This window comes from Lonchura striata, chromosome 4 (genome assembly GCF_050655825.1).
Source record: "Lonchura striata isolate lonStrDom1 chromosome 4, ASM5065582v1, whole genome shotgun sequence".
Taxonomy (NCBI): domain Eukaryota; kingdom Metazoa; phylum Chordata; class Aves; order Passeriformes; family Estrildidae; genus Lonchura; species Lonchura striata.
The window spans coordinates 67,999,815-68,022,784 of NC_140706.1; the positions used below are offsets into that span (position 1 = coordinate 67,999,815).

A 22,970-nucleotide genomic window follows, 5' to 3' on the forward strand; every position below is an offset into this window, starting at 1 on the left:
ATTTTATTTGTTGTTGTTTGGGGTTGGGGTTTGGAGTTTTGGGGTTTTTTTAAATATTAAATACAATTTGGAAACAGATGAGTGCTTAACCTCTTGAGACCAAACATACATTAGTGTGAAGTAGCAAACTTGTGTCTTTGTTGCCCATTCCATGACTGCAAGCCAAAAATATTTTGACATCACTAGTTAAAGTTTGATAAAAGGTAATTATTGGCATAGAATCACCCAAGATGCTTGCCATGTTGGCTGCCTTTTAATCCATCCCACTGAATGTTGCAGTGCTTTCCAGTCAGATGTTAGAGACCATTTCATGAATGCTTACAGCAACCCATCAAAATTTCCTGCCACTGTATGTGCATTGGCTCTATAAATCCCAGGTATTTATTGCTGGGGCTGTCATTTTCTTCTTAGAAAAGCATTTAATACTCAGACTGTATCTTCTGCACACATTTAAGTGGGAAAAGAAAAGAAAGAAAAAAGGGAGAAAAAAAGAAAATAAAATCTTAGAGTAGTTCATTTTCAGCTAGTGTTTTGTGTTTGTGGGTGTTGCAGCAGCTATGGACTCGCAAAGTGGAGTGACTCTTGATTTAGTCTGGGACACAATTTTTCTCATTCTCCCACTGCTTCCTGGTCTCAGCATGTCCCAGTGTTGTTTGGGAGAGATATGGAGTCAGCTGGCTGCTTTTCCAGGCAGCATTACTCTCCCCATGCCTCTCCCTGCAGACAGCTACTTCTGTGTGATAAGGCTAAGTTTTCAGCATTGAACATTCATCAAAACACACCATTCCTCTAGTAAGAGCATTAAACTGAGATCTCTGATGCATGGCTGGTTTGTCTCCTGCACAATGTTCCTCTCAGTTTGCAACTTTAATGCAACAGGGTTGGAAATAATCAGGCTTTGAACCGGGACTGTGTGGCTGAACACACAGAGCAGGAAGCAGAATGTTTGACAATTGCATGATTATCTGTGCCATGCAGACAGAGCAGCCCACCAGAGAGCTCTGTATCCCAAATGTAGTGGTGGAAATGGGAGTCAGTCCTCTCTCTCCCCATCCAGAATTCTGGGCAGTGGGCTGCATAGCAGCATGAATGTTCATTGTTCAGCTTCTGAGTTTGTTTGTTTGTTTGTTTTGTTTTTAGGTTTTCTTTTTTATTTTTGTCTGCCTCTGTAACTTATCCCTCCCTCTTCTCTACAGCATCTGTGATGCTGATGTGCTGCTGGTAGAACCAGACACTCGTATTCATCCCAAATCTCTTTTGCTTTTTTGCCAGCTCTACTTCCCGATTCAAACTGGCCAGGGAAGCAGTGCTTCTAACCAGGCCAAGGTGCATGTTAGGAAGTGAGAACAGGAGACTGTGAGCTCTTACCAGCAATAAGAAAAGGCTGCAGACAGCTTAGCAGCCATCAGGACTGGAGATGGATGGGGGCAGAATGCTGTAAGTGCTGCTGGTTCCTTCAGAATTCCACTGGAATGGGTATTTCTGACTTAAGGGGAAAAACCCTCCCCATAAAGAATAGGGTGGGATTAGTTCTTAGGACATTTAATGATGTACTGGCACATAGTAACTGCACTATAAATATAGTCTGAAAAAATATGAGCTTAGTTTGGAAGCTGCTCTCAGCTAAATTATGGGGTTTTGATCCTGACCTAAACTGATCCCACATGTTCCTGTATTCTCACAATGTTTGACTGCACAGTAAATCAACTGTAATTTTTGCTTTTTATTGCAAAGAATGAACAGAAGAGATTGGAAATTATATGACTTTGACATATGTTTATCACGTGGCTTGGGATTTTTTTATATCTTTTTGGGTTTAAGATTTAAATAAAGTTTAAAACAGGTACAGAGGATCAAAACCTGTTAACTGGTATTAGCTCAGAGAAAGCAGCCTGAGGTTCACGAAAGTGCTCATTTCACAAACATTCAGTGCATCTACAGAGAATAATGCACTGATTTTACAAGTACTGATGTGCTCTGCTCACACGTACTGTGTGTGAAGAAATGGTACCACAGCAGGGAACAGTCGAGGAGGAAATATCAAGTGACTTCTTTGGTAATGATACCCACTGCTTTAACGCAATAGCCATTGTACTCCTGGATTGTGGTGCTTATCCTTTGAAAAATGATCGTGTTCACTATTTATTCTTTTTTGTGTCTCCTAAGGCCTTCTCTTCCCTCTTCTTCACTCCTCCCTGTTGTACCCACTTCAGGGGTGATGCCATAAACAAATGTCTGTTCTGCAGCATGGAGCTTAGCCTGCCCACTTCAACTTTAAAACTCTTTGCCTTTCTGTTCACAAACACTTTTTTATTATCTGATCCATGCCCTCCAGCCTTTTTTATTTTTAAGATATTTCATACTTTTTGTTGTTGTACCTTGTAACTTGTTCCTATTCTTTCAGCTGCCTTTTCCAATTCCTTCTTTTTTTTGTTTTAACTTAAGAGTTGGTATTCATATTTCTTTTCTGGTACTATTGAAATTTGTCTAAACTTGTCTTCTTGAACTTGGATTTCCTAATGGACTGACTTTCCCCTCTGAAACACTAGTCTGGCAGCATGATTTTGGTGAGCTGACTGCCCACACAAGTCTGCTGCCATGTGGGCTGTAGAGTCAGCTTGTCTGAAGCCTTCCACAGTAATTACCAGGTAATAAAAGTTAACTGCCCCATAAAACCACATGGATGAACCGTGCTATTGCTGGCTTGCCCTACTCAGCCATCTTTTTCCTGTGTGCTGGAGCTTTAGGGCAGGGGAAAGGACTAGCCAGGGTCCCTTGTGGATCTCTTCTCTGTGTTTCTGCTAACTGGTGACCTGGCTACGGGCTGCCATTTACAGTTCTCAGAAGCACATCTCAAACTAGGAGCCTGAAGCAGTGAATCTAAGAAGTTCCTATTTTATTTGTCAGGAGGGGGAAAAAAAGAAGTTAAGGCACTCCAAAGCTATCCTCCAATGCTTAACTGTTTCTTAGACACCTTGAGAAATGTTTCAGAGTAATTCTTCAAAGCTTATCTATTGCAGCACTAAATTAGCTGCTGCAATGTGAAAGTGTCTAACATAGACTTAAAAAGAGGTCAGCTTTGCAGCTTGCCTGAATTGGCCATGACTCAAACTGGCAGAAATAGTCTTAATTTTGTAGTTCAGTAGATATGTATAACAGCTTTATTGAGAATTGGAAATGTCAGGTTTCTGCCAACCTGCTAACAGGATTTATATCGCTCTTGTAACTCGTAATTTTTACTGCTGGGGCTCTGGTATCTTCTTTTATCATGTGTATCTTCTGCCTCATTTTTTACTTCTTGATGATGATGAGATAACAATACCATTTGGGGTTTGGGTTGGGTTTTTTTTTTTGCTTTAGTTATAACTAAGTAACTGAGTTTTCAGTCTTTGTCAGAGCTTGCAAGTATGTCTGTGCAGAGCCCCTGGGAGAATGGTAAAGTAACTTAAAAATGTATACAGAAGGCTGCTAAAATACAGGGTGGCAGCTTGGGAGGGGCGTGCTTCTGAGTTGTTGAGTGTTCAGAAACAACCAGAATATTTTAGGATATCATTTAATCTATGCTTCTGCCCCAAAGAAGAATCTTTACACTAATATTCCTAACAGAGGCTTGTCTAAATTGTCCTTACATAATGACAGCCCTTCAGCTTCATTAGGCAACCTTAACCTTAACTCTTGGAAAGCTTTTCTTAATCTTGAGTCTAAATATTCCTGGATCCCAGAAATAACCTATTTGGGATAGTGCCAAAATAATTCTCTTCTCTTCTGCTTGCTGCACTGATTTTCCAGAAGTGGAGGAGGTAAGCAAAGTATGAAAAGTACTTTCAGAACAAAGTGGGTATTTTCAATCCTTTTTGTCAGATTGATTCTTTTTGTCATTAACATTGCTGGGAATGCCTGCAAACACTTCATGGCCTCCCCTTTGCAAGAGGGATCCCAGCTGAGTGTTTCCTGCACTGAAATCAAAATCCTGAGCTTTCCGCAAGGGCTGCACATGGCTACACTGCTTTTAGTTAAAAACCAAAGGGCTGAGAGCTAGGCAAGGGAGCTGAGAAGGGGAAGCACTCAAGAAGGCCTTGATTAATAGCATCTCTTAATGACAATGGCTGTTTTATGGTTTTTACAAGGACTGTAGTGTTTCTCATACATAAAAATAGACAAGATGTGGTTGCAATTAATGGAGAGCTTTGTTGGAGCTGTTGACTGTAGGAAAAAACCTAAGGGTTTCTTATGCTCCTCAGCTGTAAAACTAACTAAATACATCTAGGGCTGCCTTGTGTCACTCCATGGCATCTTTCAAAGCTGTAATTAGCAGATATCTAATGAGTTGTGGCTATAGCATGTGGATCAGATGACTCAAATATTTACTTTAGGCCTCTGATTCTCTGTCTCTATACAAGGGAGAATAACTTGGGTGTAATGTCTAGAGACTCATTTTTCTTGGGTTGTCTTGCCTAGAAATTTCGTTTCTTCCCCATGGTCTGTCAAACAGAGTCCTCTCCACTTTCCTCAGTGGTAAGGTACATGTAAAATGTTTACTTCTTAAAAGAGTCCTTGTTTCATGAAAACTTTTTTTCATTAAGACTTCATGAAAGCCACATTTTCACTTGCATTTTTTAGCAAGATTGTCCTGTTCTTTCCCAGTGCGGCTTTTGAGCATAGGGAACAAATCAAGCCAGGGTACATTTTTAGCCAGGGAAGGTAAGGGGCAGCTACAGCCATTCTTCCACTGTTGTCTGCTTGAACAAAGGTTGTCAAGACCTCATAGTGTCCAGGAAGAAGTTGTTTTCAGGACAAGAGTTAGAGTGTCAATTCAAACTACCTAGTTTGAAGCCTTCTCATTTTTTTTCAGCCCACAGGCATTTCTTCTGTGTTCTTTCCTTAGCCATTTGAAAACTTTGAATGTAAGCTTTGACAATAATTTCATATTGACTGTTTTTGAGCTGACCTTGGTTCAGAAATTTCCCAATTGCTCCCTCTTTTCAGCCATTCCATCATAAAGGATAAAGATTCAGATGAACCAAATATTTGAGTTAAATCAAAGATATATCTTTCTGTTAGCTGTGTTTCTACACAGCTGGTTGCTCCTGAAGACTATTCAAAGCCATTCTTTAAGAAATAACTGCATGAGTGCAGCAGTGAGAACAGCACTACACCTAGACCCATACCTGCAAATAGTGGGTTGTGGACAACTCCTGAAATGGGTTTGTTCCTACAGTCAGCACTTTTCTAGGCATCTGTCCCAGGAAACCTGAACTGAATGTTCAACAAGTTTTTAATAAAGAAAGAAAAAGCATGGGGGAGGTTAGCATGTGCTGTAAGAGAGTCTGTTTTATAACAGTCATGGTTGTCACAATAAACATGATTGATGTGCTCTTCATCACCAGCCACTCTCTTAATTCTTTAGATGGTGGCAAAGATCAATAGGGAGCAAGCTTCATCCTTTTGGAAAGCTGTGAATTTAAGCAGTGCCAATCTCATGGTTACAGGCAGTTGACTGAATCCCATGGGAGGTGCAGTCAGGCCAGCAGTGCTTTTCCTAACAGGGATTTCTTGTGTGCCAGTCTGGTTTGCCCATCAGCCCAGTTGTATTTCTCTCAGGGATGAAAAAGATAAAAGTGCTTTTTCCTTTATCAAACTGGCTGTAATCTGTGGGCACTGAGTAATTGGTATGAGTTATGCAATTTATGGAAGATGGCATTACTTTGGCTCCAAAATACACGTCTGTAGTTGCATCTCTGTCTATGACAATGATTTGTCATATAGTCTAAAGATATGGGGGTTCTTTGGGTTTTATTAACCACACATAAAGCTGTAAAACTAACTCCTGTGACTGGTAGGAACACAAGTTTCCATGAGCCATTAAGTAGGTAAATAGTTTTTGGTAATAAGATAGCCTGCCTTGTCTGTCAGTCAGGCAGATCTTATTCTTCTGCTGTCTGCTTTCAGACATATTTAATGGACTGAACTAAAGGAAAATGCCTCCTAGCAAGGATCTTCTTGCTTGAAAGCTGTTTGTAATTCTATGAAAGCTTACCCAAAGTGATCTTTTTAGGATCTGTTTAATGAGAAAATCCAGAACTAAAACAGGTTATGAGAGTCAACTAATTACTTCAAGCTATAAGGAAAGTAATTCATGATTTAGGCTATCAGCCCACAGTCTAGAACTGAGAACTGCACACTGTGGTCTGCATCTGGGAACACAAAGGTACAAATTGCCTGAGCATCCCTACTCCACCAGAGCTCACAGCTTCCAAAGTAAATGGGTATGGTCAGGCAAAGGTTGGAAATAGTGTGCCTGGGAGATGCATGGCATGGCCATACAGACACTTTTCATTAGAGTTACCCACCTCTTGGTAAAGTCCCTTGGCAAAAATATTTGTAATATTCTGTTCCTTTCTTCCAACGTCCCACGTCTGGGATCCTGCAGCTTTTCCTAAAAGGGAAAGAGTGAATTTGCTGTTGTAGAAGAACTGAATTCAGTGTTTTCCCTTCCTTCAGACCAACATTTTTAACTGAACAAGGAGAAAACTGGCAGAGAGTCTATCAGTTTTCTGTCCTGAAATTCCAAGCCATTGAAAACAACAAAGCCTGTTCCTGAGTTTTCACTCAGAGGAGGGACAGAGATAAATAACATGATTGCATTTGGAGATGACTGTATGAGACTTCAGGTCTTTTCAACTTGCTTGCAGCTTATTGATATGAAATTATTATACAGAAAAAACCTAATTGTCTTATAATTTAAAAAGCAGGTACAGAACTGTTTGTGAGACACAGTCAAAGGCTGGTTTATTTCTTTTTCATTGTGAGGGTTTAGGTATTTGTGCTGAATGAGAGGAATGGGTTGCTCGTAACCTACCAGGGCAGCCTGCTGTGGTCTGACCTCACTCTGCCAGGCAGTCTCCCCTTCATAACCTTGGAAAGGGCTCAGCAATTTTAATTGAGATGGGATTTAATCACCTTAATTGCCTGTGATGGCTGGGAGCACTAGGAGCTGGATGGAAGGAAAGGATTCCTGTTGGTGCCCATGCTGACACACCAGCAGAACCCATCAGTTACCTTATGGGTGTGACAGCAGCTGCTGGGCCAGCCCATAGCTCCAGCTCCACACTGACCATTGCAGGTATCCACTCATTCCCATGGAGAGCAGATGGCTTAGGGCACTGGAAGGAGACTTAGGGGATGAAAATGAGTGGGAAGTCAACTTCTACTGATTTTGCTTCTCATGGAATAAACTTTTATTTTTGGAGTGGCAGAGCAGCCCCACAAGTCAATTTTGTGAGGGTGAGATCCCTCTCAGTTTTCAAATCAGGTTTTAGTTCCTCTTTTCTCTCCTGCTTGTTATAGATACAGTCACAAATTCTAGGAGTTTCTTTCGTTTTGAACACATTTGCTAAATATGTGTATATATAAAATTAGTGGAGCAAAGACATAACCAGTACTTGTGTCCCACTTGTGGCCATCAAAGCATAACCAGACCCGCCTTTTACAGACAATGTGTATTTTAATGTCCTTAAGAATTGTCTTCAGTTGCTTTTGAAGGTGGTCAGAGGTTGAAATACTGAATAAGTGTTTTGAGAACATTATTCCAAGATACACAGCTGGCAAAGATAATACAGTAGTTTAATAAGCTGGGGTATGTCTCTGCAGAGTGGATATAATTTAAAAAAATAATACGAAGTTCACAATTCGTGGATGTTATAGACAGATGAGTGAATGTAGAACCAAGCTGCAGGCAGTAAACTCCATCTTTCATGTCATCAAATAAGCTTGTTTGAAGTCTAATAGCTACTTTTAATTGTTGTTTATTAACCCTTGAATTTTGGCCCCTGAATAACAGGTGGAGGCTACTGTGACTAGTGTTTTGGTGAGCTAGAGCTGAGTGTAGTGTGCTGATGTGGGAATAAGATACTGTAAGACACAGCAGCTTCGGCCAATGACTGAACTGCAGCTTTTAGCCTGGCTGGGTTTTTGTTTATTTGTCCAGGAGAAGGGGGAATACTGAAGACATTGTGCATTATTACAACAGTGAACAGTTGGCTGCAGTTCATATCAAGAGACAAAGAAAGTCATGCCTAATGACTAAAACAGACAGCAGGTTGCAAATTTGGACTTCATGATGCATTCCAGCCAGTAACATGAAAGACAGGAAATATCTTACATGTGCTGCCTTTGGGAAACAAGAGAAGATATGGAGGTCAAGCATGGCTCTGCTATGTTTGCTGATAAATCTTTTTCTAATAGTGGCCTTTTTCTTTTCCTCCCCTGAGCAGTGGGAAGATGGAGCAGCCTTGCTGCCAGCTGCTCAGTGTTGGTCACTGCCTGTGAGAAGGATGGGCCCATCAGCACGGCTGAGCACAGCTGTTCATCACCCAGCATGTGCAGAGGTGGGCTTGGGAGTGACCTTGAGCACTGCACCAGCAGCACTTGGCCAGGCCACTGGTAATGTCCATCCCTTATCTCCAGGTACAATCCAACAGGCTGCTGCAGGCAGGGATGGCTCTGGAGCAGTTTGTAACTGATGGCATTTGAGAGCATGTCTAAATTCAATTTAGTGACACCACTGCAATGTTTGAAACTCCTGGTGTTGTTAGGGCTGACACAGCCCCCTGTCTGTGCTCCTTTGCACTCTTGGAGAAGTAAGATGGCAGACTTAGGGGGTGTTGTTATTTCTATTAGCAAATCTGGGCAAGTCACTAGGAAAATGGCGTGGTAATGAAAACAGTAAAATTGTGGGGTTTTTCTTCATAAATCCTGAAAAGCTGTGAAAAATGGCAACTTCACAGCTCCTATCCAAACACACCATAATAGAGCAAATGACATTATGTGGTTCCTAATATGTTTGCTATAACTGTTCCTGCTAGAATGACAAGTTAACGCTGGCTGCTTTTAGGTTACTGAGGAACAGGATCCTTGTACCAAACAAATGTCATTTAAAAAAGGAAAGAATAGAAGTAAAGGAATAAATTTCATGTCATCAATGGATTTCTCTTTCTCATTTCTTTAATTAATTTATTGTGGTGAGAATGATGAAGACTTTGTATGTAATCATAGTATAAAACCAGCCATTCTATGTCAGGAAAATTATATGCAGCAGTTCAGTCCTATTTCAGCAGACACCAATAACCAAATTCAGAAAAACTTCAGCATTATAGGTTTAGGGATGCAATCCCTGTGTTAAGAGTGTAATAAAAATCTACTGGAAGCCCAAAGAATCAGCCAAGAAGCATTTTTAGAAGTCTGGATTTCCTGTGTGTAGTGAATTCTCAGAATGTCTTGTGGCTCAACAAGGTAGAAATTAAGCTGTTGGTTTCCAGCTGCAAGTTATCGGTGTGGGGAATGGCATGGATCATGCTTGTGCACTTCCATATTTCTGGACTTTAAAGAGCTAGTGACAAGGTAATTGTTTGATCGATGCAGTATGTTATGGATCTCCTATCCAAATAACACCAACATCAATGTTTAGCCATATTGTCAGCATATGAGTGATCCTTCCTCAAATTGTGTCTGAGAGCAACAAAACCACATTTTCTCAGAAAAAAAATTTGCATTTGCATGTTCAGTGGAGAAAAATATCTGCTGGTGATAACACATTGCGGTCGAGTTGCTCACAATGGCTGAGTAACTTCTGCCAGATAAATGTACACTGAATTTATTCTGTGGAAACCAAGCACGAGCTTGGCTGGCAGAACACAGCCCTACTCAGACATGCTTATTCTCCAAAGGAACTCCAGGAACCACTCTTGAAATTCCAGCTAAATTGGAATTCAATCTCATATTGCTCTGAGTGACACCACAAGTTTACTCAGTTAGTGAATAGGATTGGTTGCTTTCATTTTAGCCTTCCTGAATGCAAATTAGAAGGAAAAAAACCAGACCAATAGCATTGAAAATGTCCATTTATATATTATTATACTTTGGTCTGCTTGCATTTTTCTCCATAATCATATTGTCATAAACATTTTCCACTGAAAATATTAAGTGAACAACCCTTTAATTTTTCCAGGCCAATAAATTTTTAGGAAGATGAACTGCATAACATTTACATAAATCAGAAAGTGTTGATGGTTGTGTTGCCATGCGTTGGGGCCATCTATGAAGGAAGCTATAAGGCAGCTTTCATGAATGAGGTAAGAAAATGGCCAATAGCAGATCTTAAAACATTTTAGGAGACTTTGACCTTAGCAGTGTATGTCATGTTACAGCAATAAATTAGAAGTGACTCAGCTGCTATTATTAACAAATCTAAGAAGGCTTGAAATTTCTGTGAAGTGCCCTTAGAATAAATTTAACCTCTCCAGGTTTTCTCTGGTCTTTTTCAACTATGGGTGCATGTAAAATATTGCATATTATCTTCTGTTTAGTGTCATAGTTCCACACCATCCAGAAAGTGTATTTGGCTTGTCCTGGGACAAAAAATGAGCCTAAATTGTACTTGACACTTTTTTCTGTTAAAGGGTCTTGCATGCACACTTTTCTCTTAGAAAATAGTTCAGTGTTATTTGTCTGTCTTTCCATTATTGCCATTTTTCTATTTTTAACATGTTTTCTATTAGCATGCAATAATTCATGTTGAAATGCAATGTGTCCTGTGTTCTTGACTCTAGATATTGCTCCTTGAAGATGCAGATTTGCTGAAAAACAACACTATTTAAAAAGTAAACAGTTTCCTTTTCTCCCAGACTAATATGAAGAACAGTCTCTCAAAACAAATCAATTCAAAGTTCTCCAAGGAACATGTTTAAAAATAAATGGGAAGACATTTGTCTTTGTAATAGATAGTGTATTTTTAGGTAGTATAAATTTTATAGTAGTCATAAAGTTTTATGAATTTTAACAAATGTCCTTCTCAGAATAGCTTGAATCTTATTGTCAGCGTCTTATCTGGGAAAAGGTCACCAGATCTGTTCCTCAAAGTGAGGAATTTGCAAGTGGGAGGTTACATAGGCTTGGGAAGGGAGTTAAAAATCCATCCCTGCTTGCTAGTCTTATGAGCTTCAAGATGCTAAACCTGAGCTGCAGGAAAAACTGTCCCTGAAATTGCTGTGTATCCGTGTCCTACGTGCTGGCTGGTACCCAGCCCACAGGTGTGCCTGCACTGAGCTCAAAATCCTCCAGTCACCTTGAGGTGCCTTGCTGAATTTAATTCCAGCTACAGCCAGGGATACAAACCATATTATAATTACTGCTTCAAACCCCATTACGTTTATGGATCCAGCTTGCAGTAGGATCCTGTGCAATGACACAAGGTCTGCTCCAGCAGAAACTGGGAAGCAATGAGTTTTACCGTTTTTTTTCCTGTTCACTTTAAACTGTTGACATGGTGCTAAATTCAGTATGCTGAAGGTGTTTCCATGTGTCACTTCTAATAGGATACAGGTGTCAGACAATTTGAGATTATTTCAAACCTAATTTTCTTAGAGTGAAGATACAAACAGTTACACCAGAAGCAGATGTTGGGCCTTTCTCACCCCTCCAAAATGTGGTTTGGCATTCATCCAGGTTGAGTCTATGGGGAAAAAGAGAAAATTATATTTAATTTTGGCTTGCTTGGTTTCTTCCTTTCAAAATCTACATGAGTGTGTAATAAAAAAACAAACCCATCCCTTTTCCCCTCTGCTTTACACAGGGACTGAGTATCTTGTTGCAAACAGATGGAGTACAGGCAGGTTGGGACGTGAACGCTTTTCCATCTCCACTCTATCACTCTGTGGCCCAAAACTGGACATAAATACTGTATTTTTCTTTTTTCCCTCTTACCCATGTCTCTGCTACTTGCTTTTCTGTGGCACTGATGCTGAACTAACATCCAGGAAGCAGAGGGATGGCAAGGACTGCACATAAAACACTGACTCAGGGTCCTGCCCCTGGCCCATCTCCATTGACCAGCCTGGGCCTGGTCACTGGGACTCGGGAGAGAAGCCCTAAAAGAATCTTCTGTCCCTCTGCCTTCCAGCTGCTTCCATTTTCCCTAGCTTGAAGTCAAATCTCAGCTGTATACATGGATACAGGAACTACATCACTTGCTGGCACTGGCCTATCCTGAGGACAGCAGGAATTCTCCATCAGGAGCTTCAGTGAGTTTAGTTACACTTCATCAGAACTCATATGGGTGTCAGAAAAATGGAGCTCATAACCTTGATATTACAACCTTGTAGAAAAAGACCCTACTCTGAGGCTTGTGGTGTGAATTTTGGGTTCTGCTGCTCAAATACCCCTTTCTGCAACTGCTTTTAGTGAATAAATCTTGTGACTGTAAATGCCACATGTGCTACAATGGTATTTAAAGCCAAATTATCAGAAAATGCTCCACTTGAACAGGGGATTTTAATCAGTGTTTGTTGGTCACTCAAATGCTGCTGAACAAGAAATTCTTTAAGAGTTAAGAGTCACAAATGTACACTTGTAAGTGAAGGATGTTTCTATCCCCCAGCCCTAGGTGCCAGAGGAAGAAGGGCACAAAGTCCTTCCACACATGGAATGGACTCCACAGATGGACAGACACAGGGGGAGAAATGAGCAGATGGTGGACAGGAGGCATGAAAGCCACAGCTCATCTGCATGGGGCCAGTCCAGATTGCACTGGGAAGGTTCCTGAGTCAGCTCCCTGCCAATGCCACAGGCAGAGGTGGGGAAATGTGATCAATAAGAAGCATCAATTGTTGGCTTGGCAATCAAAGGCAAAACTGTGGAAATGCCACTCTGTAAATGGGGTTTCACTGCACTGCCAGGAAGTTCTCTAGAGGCATTGGAAGACCAACCCAGTAACAGGAAATTAATCAGAAGTGTTTTTGAGCGGCTCCTCAGCTGGTGAGTGCTGCTGGGGCTATTTATACCTCTGAACTACAGCAATTTACCCTGCTAAGGAGCTGCTCAGATGTCACACATTAGCCACTGCCAGAACAAGTGACCTTTCTGCACAGTATGTTAAGAACAAAGAGATGAAAATTCCCATTTTCCAAGCATGGTCCCAAAAAACCTCCGTGTGCTTGTTAAACCAGCTGCATTGAAGAGGAGTGATTAGAACAGGCCTTTTTTTTTTCTAGTCTGCACCTGTCTCTCGTTCCACAGCTGAGGACACACTGAAATCTACTTCTCTCCAGACCTGATCCTGTAAGAGCTTCAGGTGGTAATTAAATTCATCATTATCTACATCTATTTCTACTTGAAGGGAAAAGCCACCTGAAGGCCAGCAGTTGCTGGAACTTGCAGTAATGAGTCACCCATAGGGGGGAAAAAAGCTCCCTCATTTCTCCATCCCCAGATGGGTGAGATTTTTCTTGGTTTTCATTCTTATGGAAGTCAAGGCCTTGCAGTGGAGGGAGGATCAATTTGAGCAGTCTTGTGTGTCGGCCTCTTGAGAAGGTAACAACTTTACTCCCAGCTAGGAAGAGAGGTTCCCTGATGGTTCTATCAAGAAATACACAGGAAGGAACTGTGGTAGATTACTGCAGAATGACATAAGTGGGATTTTTTTTTTTTCCTGAGGAATTTAAGACATTTTTAGGGAGAAACCTTGGTTCAGCATTGTCCCTGGAGAAATGGGACCAGTCATTTTCTCTCCTGGCATATCCCTTTATTGTAAATATGTTTGAAGGGCACAGAGTGCTTTGAGGTGTTCCACTTATTCCATGGAAATGAGCAGTAGCATTTTTAATGAGTGGATTTCATTTAAAGTATCTTCCCTCTTGCATAGGAATAACTTTTTTATTCTCTATTATTTTGCTCAGGTAATTCTTAACATATTGACCTCACCTGCCTTCAGGGCTGAAGTTTCTTCATATTCCCTCAGCTGCTCTTGCCCTGTGAACTGCTGCCATGCTACCAGCAGTCTGATTTCTAGCACAGTGACACAGACCTAATGGCTTCAAAGTTGTCTCTATTGGCATTTTTTTAATTCAAAAGCATTGAATATTTCTGCCTTTAAAATGTGATGGGTGCTTGGAAATTATGGTCACTGTTCAAGCAAATTATTCTTTGTATAGTCAGACATCCCAAATAATCTCTATTTCTGGGGAAGCAAAAATGTCAAAGTAGAACTTGAATTGTTTTGTGTCAAATTGTTGTATGGGGCTAAGGCAAGACACCATGATGCTCACTGGAAATAACTAACAAAAAACATGCATAGCACTAAAACATGTCAAAACAGAGGAATGATAATTCATTATTGTCATACAAAATGCTGTTTCACCTTGACCCAAAGTGTCACACCAGGTTTTATCACGTGGCAATTAGATGTCACATTCTAAATAAGATTAATTTTCAAGAGGAATTGTAGCTATTTCTTTTGTTAATTAATTGTACTTTTGTCACTGCCTGAAATAGGAATAAGATTAGGGGTTTTTTTAAGGCAAATGCATTTAATGTGAACAATATCCCCCAGAATATCTTGCTACAGAATTAAAACCAAATTAAACAAGAAATCTAGGAAACAGTCTTAAATTATTTTTAGAAATTTTAGAAAGATGCCAGATTTAGAAAGGTTCTTTTTTGCCTCCTAAAAATTGTTATTTATGTATTTATCTTCTATTAAAGCAAAATAGATTGTAAGATTTTTTTGATTTCAAGGCTGTACTGGACTTTTGCATAGTTAGATTTCGATTACATGATAGAAAATGACCATTTTTGGCATTTTAATCAGCTAGTGAACAAATTCCCTAAAAACTAGGGCTATGAACCAGAAAATGTTATTCATTAATTTTGTTTATGGTGATTTAATTTTAATTATAATACTTTAAAGCTATTTAAATCTACATTTCCATCATGTGCAAGTAAATGTAGCTTATTTTGCAGAAATAATCACGGCCTGGTAATACAGATCACTATAGAGTCCATAATTAAATCTTTGATGAGTGTTTCGAAGTGATTTTTAAATGTGGCTTATAATGTGCTTTACAAAAGCTTTGCTTCTGTCGTTGTGACTTCCCAAATGTTCCTCTGACATTGTCCAGGTTTAATTTCTATTCAAATTCAAAATTGAAGTGTTTGTAATGGAGTAAGTTAGTGTTGTCTGTAGGTAAGGAAAACAATTAATTTTCACAGCAGCTTTCCTATGGAAGTGTAAATAAGGATCTATCTTCCTGATGTCAAGGGGCCCCCAGTCCACCTGTTCCTCTGACAGCAGAAAAATGGGGTGGAAAGGTGTGTTCTTGTTGGGTTTTTTCCTGGAATAATTTCTTTGCAATTGAATTCCATGTTCAAGACAGACTTTCATTGCCTCATGTTACAAGATGGGAGCTCCAGGTTTGCAGTGATAAGCAGGCTGCCTGCAGGCAATTAGGGACCTGAGGCCTTGCAGAGTCTAGTCACTAAAATATGTTCCAGCTTGAGTCATTGTTTAACAATCTGAGTCTCTTACAGCTGTGAAACACTCCCATCATCAAGTGGGTCTCTGGGACTCCCTCAGCAACGGCAGGCTCTAGATATCCAGCTGCTAGAAACAAAAATAAATCTCTTTGAAGACTTATTTGCCATCATGTTGTGTGAGGACTTAGGCTGAAGCATTTTAATCACTAATCTCTATTTATCAAATCTTGTCATTCTTAACAAAACTCCAAAATAGTTTCAGCTGTGAGCTGGATGTTGATGACACCAGACTGTCTGTAGGTATCAATTTTGTGGTTGAGATGTGCCACACACAAGAAGTGCCTGTTGCTCTCAGAACAGCTCCTGCCCATGCAGAGACACCAGGGAGCTTTTCAGAACTCATTATTATTTATGCTCTTTGCTGTCATGGAGGGAGAACAGCAGAACTTTAATAGTTATTGATCATCAGCCTCTATTGAGCAGTATTGGAATACCTTTCACTGATGGTCAGTCGGCCTTTGTTGCTGAGAGATGGTGTTGGTTGTGCTGTGCTGTGATACCAGCAGCAGCAATTACAAGTGATCATCTCAGAGAAATATTCACTGCACAAGTTGGGTTGAAAAAATATCTTAATGCCTCTCAAACTCAGCAAACCCTGCTAGTCTTGACTTCACTGGGATGCGAAGAAACCCCATTTTTCCTTTCTTCTGAGCTGCTTGTTTTAAAATAGGGACTGTTTCTCTTTTTCTTCCACCCAGATTTTTAAATTTTATTGCTAATGTAAAAAGGAAGGAAATAAAAAAATTCTAGGAAAATCTGTATGTAGCTAAAACATTCTTGACCTCTTCCTTGCTAGTACTTAAAAACATTAGATAAATTAATAGCAAACATGCTCACAACTTAAAGGTGAGCCCTTAATAACTTAAAAGCTTTTAAGCTAGCAATTATTTCTAGCATATTTCATTAGACTGATTTTCCTTATCGTGTTCCTTCTTTTTTTATAAACCATGTTTGCTTCTCCCTTCTGGAGCAACCCAGAGAGCATCGATGCCCCACTTGTGACATTGGGCTGGGCTGTTCAGTCAGCAGAAGGAAAGGTTGCTGCATGTGGGAAAACACACCCTGTCTCCATATGCACAAATATCCACAAATATCCAAAGTGAGCACTTCAAAGGAACAGCAGCTCCTTGCTGGCCAAGCACATGGATATTCCAGGAACACCCTCGGTGTTCCCTGCTCTTCTAGGAGACAAACTTCTCCAGACTTCAGGAAAATTTTGCTTCAGCACTTCTCTGTCAGAGGCACAAAAAGTCCTCAAGTTATTTAGGGACAAAAACCTTATCCCACTTCAGAGACAAGACAGCTTTTGGAGGTACAGAGGTTAGATTGTCTTCCCAAACCAATACAGCATGGGAATGAGGAATAAAACATCCTAGCCCAAAAGTTATTTTGGAGGGGTTTTAGTTCTTTTGAAGCACAAGCCAAAGCCCTTTGCAGGCTCCTGTGGAAATGTTCACATTAACATCAGTTTTTAATTTTTCTATGGTTTGGATCTATTTGATGAAGGGGAGAGAATAACGTTGAAATTGCTGGAATATGGTAAAAATATTTTGACCTGCTCCTGAATTTTAATATATATTTTTAAGCTGTGTGGTTTTGACTGATTTTATTTGTGTCCAGTGCTGCAAGAAGGGAGACCCCAGGCTGTGCTTATGCAGAGTGAGGAGGAGACTCCTGCAGTAGCCCTGCTGACTTCACCTTCTTTCTCAGTACAATTTCTCATCAGATTTCCCATAGCTTCTGATATTTTTGTTTAATTATTCCCTCCCAGAAAAGATTTTTCCTCTTACCCTTAGTTCCAAGGTCTTTCTGTCTGATTTATCTTCTATTTTCAGGATTCAATGAAGCATAAAAACAATGTTAGTCTTTGGTGGCCAGGGAAAAGGAGGAAAGCTCGTGGTGGTCTCCAGATGATCTGGCCCTGATTGAAGCAATCTCCTTCCACAAGGAGGGAGCAAAGGGCTGGCAAGTGCAGGTAAAGCTGCCTGCACTCCATGTGCTAAGAAATCACCCACACAAACACATTCCAGCTTTGGCAGTGCTCAAGCAATGGCTATTTACTGCTCCAGGGAGGAAATAATTAAAGCCATTTCTTGACTCTGACAGTTTGATACTGGTGGTTTTCAATAGCAAATTACCAACATCTGTACAGCAAAATTCAGCTACTGCAGCAATTATTCAGCAGGGCTAACCACAGAGGTGCTAGGAATTTTTCATTTTCTAGATGTCCCCTTGTTAGGTGTGACCTGCAATTGAGACCCAAGCTCCACAAGATGGCAAACTTAGAAATGTAAACGAAACCATCTGGAAAGCTGAATATTCTGTGAAAACCCCAGTGGCAAACGCATCAAAGCCAGAAAATGAAAAACTGGAAAAACAGCTGAATGGCTTTCTTAATTATGTGACAATTTCAAGTTTCCAGAGCAATTCAGAAGTAAAATTTATACAAATTATTAGATTCCACAAAAATTAGGGCTTTTCATTCTCACATACTGTTACAACTGTTTTGCATAGTAAACACAATGAGTGTGACTGTACAAGCTGAAAACTCACATCTACAACCTGTAGCAAGCAGCACAGCACTGCAGATTTTCATTGCTGATGAAAGAAAGCAGAACTAAATAAGCTCTATATATCCCTAAGTCAAATATTTATTTTTAAATATTAGCTAGAAAAGGTAATGCAAATACAATCAGAGGCTGTGAGATTAAATGTGTTTCTAGGAGAGATCTGATCTGGGATTGATAATAAAAATGCCTTATTTCACTGCTTACATGGTAAATACTTGTTTGTCAGGGGTTTTTGTTATAATCCACTTTGATCATGGTTTACTGATATATAAAACTTGAGTTTAGTTTGTAAATTGGCACTCTGTCTTCTGTTTCACTGTTACTGAAGCTGCAGGACCCCATCAAGGTATAGTGTAATTTGCTGTAAAAGTAGGCAGTAATTTGAAAGTAGAGCTTCAGACTTGAGCAATCTTTGGAGTGGCCTGGTGGGGAATAAAAATAGATTGTGCACCTATCAGGTGATAACTGAGAGGCTTTAAAATAGATTAGTCTTCATGGCCCATGTCATCTAGTTAGGCTGTGGCAAAAAAAAATCACCTATAGACATGGGACAATTAAAGCTTTGCTTCCCTTTAGAGAAGAGAGAAACTTGCTTGAAGTGATAGGAATTCGGAGCAAGTTCCTCAGAGTTAGATCAATTTAATTTAGATATTGATATGCAAGTGCCAGTCAACTTAATAATACCTTTAATTGATTGCTACACAGTTATACTTTGGAGTTGATAAGGAAGATCTTCCTGTAATGATATTTTATCATAACTATCATACAGCAATTTCCAGGCCTCATTGCAAGCTGTGTTGTGCAGGTTATGGTCAGATTTAATCAGTATCTATCAGCTTCAAATCCAAACTTCAGGAAATGAAGGTCACGACATGGCTTGTGGCAGTACAAAACTCAAGTTCTATGCAGAGGAATTAAGTGCAAACTAAATAGGCTGGGAAATATTTGTATAGTTTTGAAAAGGAAGAGATTCTGCATCAATCAGATGCATGTTATAGAGGAGAAAATAGCTCAGCGAGTGTTTTCTTTTCACTCTTAATCTTCATTTGCCATGAATGTGGACAGGCCGAGGCAAGGTATTATATTCACATCAGCAATGCCTTCAGACACTGTGATGACTTATTGCAGTGAGACCCACATGAATCAATATTGACTGGCCACTTACTTTAAAGCTACTTAATTAAACCTAACAGGATGGCACAGCTTCCAGGCAAACCCACATCACTGTGATTTATGAGTGTGCTGGGGAGAAAGTGGGAAGGACACAGTGTAACAGTTCTCTTTACTCTGCAATTGAGATTTTTTGTGTAAGGTGAAATTAAAGAGTTTAAAAAGAGGAGCTGAATGAATGCAATAAATAAACTAAAAGGGCTGTTTTGTCATTATCTAGGCTGTTAGAGAGGACTTCTTGCTTTTTTCCAGGGTACCTGACTGTCTTATTGCATACTGGTATCATCCAGGGCATTCAACATGAGGCTCTCTAATGTTAGTGATGAAATAAAATTGCTTCCCTTTTACTGGGGTTGGAGTGAGCAGAAGTGGCATCACTGTTCTGTCAGGTTGGTCTTTTGTATTTCTACCAAATGTATTTAGTTCCACATATTCATCAAAATAGAGTGTTTATTTACGGTATCTACATCTGGGAGAATCTGAAATATGGGGTTTTTTACTAGAAATCTCCATCTCTTGATGCTTGGAGAGCAGTAATTTATTTCTTTATTCTATCAAGATGATTTAGGCAACAAGTTGTTTTTTATGTGACAGCCTTGTGTATTATGTGTTTTTGTTTGACCAGAGATGCAGAGAATACCTTGTGTCACTAACAAAACCCTGGGGCTTTGTACCTCCAGATATTTCTGTTTCTCAGTGGCCAGTGAGGAGGAAAAGTAAGAGAACTCTCGCAGATTGAAATGCCATAAGGAATTGTTTCTCATCTGCTTGTATTTACACAAAAATAAATAGATAGAATTATGCCTTTAAAAGTTCAAGCCTTTGAATTGTGCTTAGCAGGCATAAGTCAAGAAGTCACTTGCAACACAACTGGGTTTGTTTTTTATCAGCACTTTCAATATCCTGAATCTCTGCTTGCTATTGCAAACAGTTTGGTGAGGGAGCAGCTGAGATGCCAGAGGACAATGTATTGCTCTCTGAGGGAAAAGTCTTGGAAATCGTTAAGATAAAGGCAAGAATAGCTTAGAGAAGTGTGATTTAGGCAGTGAATTGTTTTTTTTAAATATTTCCCCCACAGCCAGAAATAAGATTTAGGATTTTTTTTTTTTTTTTACATCTGATACCAGAAGTAACCAATCTTTTTTTGTTTCCTTATTGTACTAAATGATAGTTTGTATTTTCTGAGCATTCTAAATAAAGCTAGACAACTCCATTGTTTTAGAGAACTTTACTGATAAACTTTTAATTGAAGTAATGCACTTGGCTGAAATCATCCACTCTATTTTAGTTCTTTACTAAAGTGCCAGGTGTATCAATTTTCAAAGACTGGCAGGCATCAGTTCTCTGTGTTCAAAAGATTGGATTTTTGAAGGTTTTGAACCTTAGAAGTTACAGAACTTGCAGCTTCAGGTATTTCATCTTGAAGTTGTGTCAGAAGTCTGAAAAATTATGCTTTGGTTCTTGAGTTACATGTAAGATACCATAGAGTTCTGCCAAGAAACATGTATTTGTAAGGATTTCTTATGAATGAAAAGGATTTTATTGAATGTAGAGCTCCTTCAACTATTTGCTTTCTCATTCTTACTCTTCACTCATTTTCTTCATCATGTTTATGGCATGAGTGTTAAGATTCTTTGAAGGACAATGTCTCTGACATCTCAGGAAAGTTTTCTTTTGAAAACCTTTTCTTCTCAGAACTTGTCTTTACCTAGGATTTAAGGAAAGACCATGGTACAGCTGAGCTTATAAGAAAAACCCTTCAAAGAGGACTGCATGTTGCTCCTTGCAACCTGCATTAGTGCTGGAAGAGTGTCTGTGCTTTCCCAAGCATTTACATGGAGATTTAACTGGGCAGGAGCCCCTGGATTTTGTGTGGGCGAGAGAATTGCTGTCTTGTGATGTAGTGTTAACACACACAGCACTCATAAACTGCAGGACTTGCTGGGATGTATCCCTCTCCTATTAAAAAATATATAGAGATATGAAGTAATATTTCTCTCCACTGCCATCTAGTGAAGTTATTATGCTCTGTAAAGGCTTTGAGACTCAGCTGAGCATTCTGGTAAGGAACTGTATCTTAGTAGCACAGAAAGTCCATTTGCCTCCAGAGAGTCTGGTATTCATTCCTGGGATAACAGCAAACACTACAAAATAAAGGAGATACAATAAATTATATAATAGAATTCTGCAGTGGCTATGATGATAGAGACACTGAAAGGATTTGTGCAAGTTGTCATCATTGCAGAAGTGATTTGCAGCACCTAGATTCGAGTTGTAAAGAAAGCAAGCACCAAAAACCTCTGCAGGCAGGTGGAATGGTGCAAAATCAGGCATTTTTTTGTAGAAAGAACACAGGTTCCCTGGGACTCCAGATCTGGTGCCTCCAGTCTGTATCTTCAGGCCTGCAGAGTGATGCCCACCAAAATCCTTAGTGGATTTTCAGCCCTTAATGTCACTTCTTAAAAAGAAATTTTTTGAGTTTTTCAGCAATGCCCATGTTGGTTTGGGCCATGCATGAAGGGTGTTCTCTGACACCAGTGCTGGGATGGGTACCAAAGGGGGCTCATGCTGTGAGCACACTACACCTCTCCATTTCTGTTCAGCTCAGCAATTGATTTTGCTTAAAGATCCTTGGCTATTTTTGTAACACACAAGTAGGTCAGCCCATCGCTTCCTGGTAGTGGAAATAGCTAAAATAGGAGATACAGATCTGAAATCATTATTCTCTTCATGTATCATTTAGTGGGCAAAATCTCTATTCTAATACTCATGTGAAGCCATATTAAAATCAGCTGTTCCCAGTGCAAGAGACTGAAATGAAGTTGAGAAAAGACATAATAATAGTATGATTTAGAGGAAGAAAAAAAATAAAGTGCAAACCCGATCCCTTTGATGGCTGAAATGTGTATTTTCACTGCCATAGCTGAGCAGTATCTCTGCACTCTGATTCATTTGCCATCTTTCCACTTCACTTTCACAGGCACGATGGAACAGCCCAAATTCCATCTGATCTGTAAACCTGTGCACTTCCCTCTGTAGCTGTAGTAGCAGTGTGCTGGTTTGCTTGTCTGTTTTTCACTTTCCTTCTGCCAGGTTTAGCATAGAATCTATTGGGCAGCATTTAAAGGCAAATGATGTATCTCTCAGCTCTACCTGAATTATACATTACCTTTGAACAGAAATGAAAGGTGAGTTTATGTTTTGATTTGGGGTTTCCTGCTAAAGTTTGTGCTTCCAGGTGGGAACTGTACATGTACAGACATGCTTTATTTTCTAAAGTTTTATTAAGAAAGTAAAACAAACTGGTCATCTGGCAAATAAGAGACAAATGCAGGGTGGAGTAAGTTTTTTTATTATTATTATTTATTTTGTAGCTAAGCATTTTTAAGGTCTTTAATTGAATTGTGTAATAAATTGTAAATTACATAACAAAATTTCTTAACCCTGTTTGCTAAAATGTAAGAGAGATTCAGGAACCTTTGAAAAATCTGAAGCTTGGAATTCTGAATGAGTTTGTTCTAGTCGGTAATTGGAGCCATGTTTAAAGAAAAGGAAAATCCTTTATTTTACTGAAGAAAGGATAAATAGGATTGAATTGTAGCCACTACCCCCCAACCAAGCTGAGTGATTGAGAGAGTTGTTGTTTTACCTGTCTCTTGAGGCAATTAATAAATCTTAAATAATAAGTAAATCTTCTAAATAATCTTAAATCACAGTCTGCCCAGGCATATTTACAGAGTGCCAGGACAGCAAGACAATGACCATGCTGCTAATTATAAGTAAGCAAACAGTTTGGTTCATTGGCCACTTCAGCACTAACCTTTTTTTTTTTTTTTCATTTCCAGCCAATTTGCATTTAAGCTT

The 22,970-nt window shown here is 39.5% G+C and overlaps 1 protein-coding gene across 36 annotated transcripts in view; it reads left to right on the forward strand.

Moving 5' to 3' along the window:
* PRDM5 (PR/SET domain 5) overlaps positions 1 to 22,970 on the forward strand; it is a 184,506-nt gene that overhangs the window by 114,853 nt on the left and 46,683 nt on the right. For 32 of the 36 annotated variants that reach the window (XM_085579368.1, XM_085579373.1, XM_085579377.1 and 29 more), the window contains one exon: positions 1,273 to 10,130. The gene's annotated coding sequence lies outside the window, so the exon portion shown is untranslated. Of the gene's footprint in view, positions 1 to 1,272; positions 22,295 to 22,970 lie in introns of all 36 variants that reach the window. The other 4 variants (XM_085579349.1, XM_085579351.1, XM_085579339.1 and 1 more) reach the window with 3 other exon arrangements.